The sequence below is a fragment of the Aotus nancymaae genome, unplaced genomic scaffold, assembly GCF_030222135.1.
Source record: "Aotus nancymaae isolate 86718 unplaced genomic scaffold, 86718_ANA_hifiasm-v0.15.2.pri h1tg000029l, whole genome shotgun sequence".
NCBI classification, from domain to species: Eukaryota; Metazoa; Chordata; class Mammalia; order Primates; family Aotidae; genus Aotus; species Aotus nancymaae.
Window position 1 is genome coordinate 1,093,703 of NW_026988442.1, and position 3,883 is coordinate 1,097,585.

At 43.1% G+C, this 3,883-nt stretch overlaps 1 pseudogene; it reads left to right on the forward strand.

The window, feature by feature from the left end:
- The first annotated feature begins 3,135 nt into the window (after nucleotides 1–3,135).
- LOC105719381 (small ribosomal subunit protein uS19-like) lies at nucleotides 3,136–3,574 on the forward strand (annotated as a pseudogene).
- Nucleotides 3,575–3,883: the final 309 nt, after the last annotated feature.

The window sequence follows — 3,883 nt, forward strand, 5'->3', positions numbered from 1 at the left end:
ACTTGTAGCCATAGTTACAGGTAGTGTTTACCACTATACTTTCCAAGCAGTATTCTTTATACATACTTTACTCCAAGTCCCCTACAGGATTTGGTGATGTTAACTTTAACTGGCATGTCCATTTATAACGAATCTGGTCAGCCAGAAGATCTATTCATTCATGTAGAAATAGAGCCACAGCCATTGTAAGTGGTTAGGTTAATTGGTTACAAAACAGTATTTATCTCAGTCATTGCACAACCCTGGCTGTACCATAAAATCAATTGCAGTGCTTTGAAAAGTACACATGCCCACCCAGGACAATCAAATCAGAATATCTGAGGTTAGGGAGCCTGTATATCTTTAACAGCTCCCCAGGTGGTTCTACTGCACAGCTATATTTGAGAATGATTGATTTAACTATCAAGCCTTCTATCCACTTTATGTTGAGTAGTGGTTCTCAAAATCAAGTGGGCATCAGAATCACTTGAAAAAGCTTGTTAAACAGATTTCTGGGCTTCAAACCCAAGTCGCTGATTTACTATATCTGTCTGGCATGAAGCCCACATATGATGAAGATGCTAGTTCAGGTTTCACACTTTGAGAACCACTGTCCTAAAGAAATACGGTCCACTGGCATTTTTAAAAAGGCACCATCTCAGAGATGTATTTGTCCCTAATACTGTCAATAAGGCAGAAGTTCCTTTATTATAGACCTGTGGTAATTCCAGGAGAAGAAAATGATGGTTTCTTTTATACCTACCAATGTTTACATCCCACACTCAGAGTTTCTAATTAAATCAGTCTGGACTGAGATGCAGGCATTACAGATATTATAAGCTTCTTCCAGTGAGTCCAATGAGCTGCCAGGATTGAAGGCATCAGCCCAGTGTTTTTTAAAGAATGGTCCCAGGATCAGCAGTGTCAGCATCACCTGAGAACATGTTAAAAATGCAAATGTTTAGGCTCCACCTTATATCTACTATATCAAAAATTATGGAAGTGGGGCCCAAAAATATTTAACAAGGCTTCCAGGTGATTCTGGTCAACACTGAGCTTGAGAAGCTCTGCACTAATATATACTTACAATACAAGAAGTCAATTAGTTTCTGCCAAGAGAGTGAGACAAAAATCTAACCTCCACAGGTGTTATAACAAAGTTGTGAGCTAGAGATTTCAGACCACAGAGAAAGGGTAAAATCTAAGAGAAGACGAACCTCCAATTCTCCTAGCCCAAAGAAGCATGCAATCAAGTACACATGGGATCAGAATCCACCAGTGTACCTGGGGCAGTGAGCTGACCAAGCTAAGGGCTGCAGGTTTGTGTAGTGAAGTAGAGGGTCATCATCATTCAATATCAGATTACAGCCTGTTCTATAATTTCAAGAGTTTCAAGAAGAGCTGGAAGGATGCATGATGAGACTTTTCCAAATTGCAGGTGAGGCAGCAAATGACCTTCTGATGCCCAGTTGCTACCTCCAGAGAGTTGGAAATAAAAGAATCATTGGTGTAGAGGTGGATTCTCCAGCCATGATAAAAAGGAGAAAGAAATAGCTCCTTGTAAGAATATAATATTTCCCCCTTTCCAAGAAAATAGATAAGGCCAGGGTTACTATTTCCTTTCCTCATCCAACAAGCCTTACTGAGTGCTTCCCATGTACAAAGAATCATGTTAGTCACTTGGAGTATCATCTGTGAACAAAACAAAATCCCTGCCCCAAAGGAACTAGTCTAGTCAGAAAGGAGGAGTCAAAGCCATCTACAAAGCCTGCATTGCTTTAAGGTATTTCATCATATTTAGGAAACCACATGCTTACTAGCAGTGTCTTTAAAAGAAAGATTCTGCTCAGGTTGTGGTACCTAAAGCCTATTCCTCATTCCTCCTCCCCTCTGAGGTTCCCCCAGGAAGCAATGCACATGGAGAATTACTAAAACAGGAAAAAGTGCCATGAGCATGCAGCCAGTGCTGCTCAAGGCACAGTCCTCTGCTGGGAAAATGGATTAAAGGATCTGGATTCTTGGCCAATATGAGTGTTCCTCTTCTATTTCCTTAAATCCAGAAATGATTATTTTTATTTAAAGGAAGCACCAAGACAGGTAGCCAACCAGCTGTGGGACAAAAGTAGCTAAACCCCTGCACTACCCAGAGAGAAATGCCAGAAAATAAAACATCACCAGACTGGCCTAGATCACCCTTCTGAAGGTGAAGTCACTCTCTGTAGGCCAGGCTGCCACATGGGAGAAGAGCATAGAGGAAGTGGAAAAATGGCCTGTCAAGTCCAAGGAGTAAAACCATCTTTCTAAATCCACTGTTTAGAAGACTAGCGGCAGAAGAGAGGATTGAACTATGAATGCATGCCTTTTAAAACACAGTGACTTGGCCCTACAGCGACAAGTATTCCAATCAGTATCTGGGGATCTGAAGAATCAACTTTACTCCTCCTCCTCCTTAGAAAGGAGGTAGTAAGAGTATAAAAGGAGCTGGATCTTACTCAAGGTCTGAGGGTGGTGATCTTCCTCATTTTAAACAACTGAGCCCAATGATATAAAGCTGTATCAATCCATACATAGATCATTGGCCCCAAACTCTTATCAAAAACTGGCAAACATCTTTATTTAATTTCTTCATTGTTTAATTGCATCCAATCTCTTGGTTTTAGTTGCTATTTTCACATTGCTGACTCACAAATGTTTGTTTTCAGCCCATGACTCTACCCTAAAAAACAACCTTCCATAACAAATTGCTTCTTCATTGGTTCAACTGAAAATGTAATAGGCACATTAACCCTATCCAGTCTAGTTGTAAGCTCGGGATTCCTTCCCCTGGAGGCTTCTCTTTGGTAAATACTAGTTCTGATCACCCCGTTGGCCTAGTGACTTCCCATGGTATTTACCAAAGAATCCCAGGAGGTGCCAAATGAGTTAATCCCATAACCTCGTGGATCTTTACCTCTAATAGTCTTTCTTAATCCTGCCCAGCCACAGTAATGTCTTTCGTGTTTCTGGGACATGTCAACATGCCCACCTTAGATCTTTGGTCCTTCCTTTTCCTCTTCCCCCACAGATACCCATGATTTCCTCCTTCACATTAAGTCTCAGCTCAAATGTCACCTCATTAGAAAAAGCCTTTCCTGCTTTTTCTGAGGATCCGGCAAGATGACAGAGGTAGAGCAGAAGCAGCAGCGGACCTTCCGCAAGTTCACCTACCATGGCGTTGGACCTGGACCAGCTGCTGGACACGTCCCACGAGGAGCTGAGGCAGCTGCACAGTGCGCGCCAGCGGCGGCGGCTGAACCTGGGCCTTCGGCGGAAGCGGCACTCGCTGCTGAAGCGCCTGCGCAAGGCCGAGAAGGAGGCACCGCCCATGGAGAGGCCGGAAGTGGTGAAGACGCACCTGCGGGACATGATTATCCTGCCCTAGATGGTGGGCAGCATGGTGGGCGTCTACAACGGCAAGACTTTCAACCAGGTGGAGATCAAGCCAGAGATGATCGGCCACTACCTGGGCAAGTTCTCCATCACCTACAAGCCCGTGAAGCATGGCCGGCCGGGCATCCGGGCCACTTACTCCTCCAGCTTCCTCCCCGTCAAGTAGTGGCTCTGCTAATAAAGGCACACAGATCTCCAAAAAAAAAAAAAGAAAGAAAGAAAGAAAAGAAAAAGAAAAAGCCTTTCCTGAACATCCTATCTAAAATATCTGTTCCCTCTGTCGTCAGTCTCTCATCCTGATTTAGTTTTTTTCATTATACTCATCTGCATATGACACATTTCATATACTTTTTAAATTGATTTATGGAGTGTTTCACTCAACCAGAAGATAAACTCCATGACAAGGGGGCTTTCTGCTTTTTTCTTGTATCCTCAAGTGCCTTGAAGAGTGGCTAATACATAGCAGATACTCACT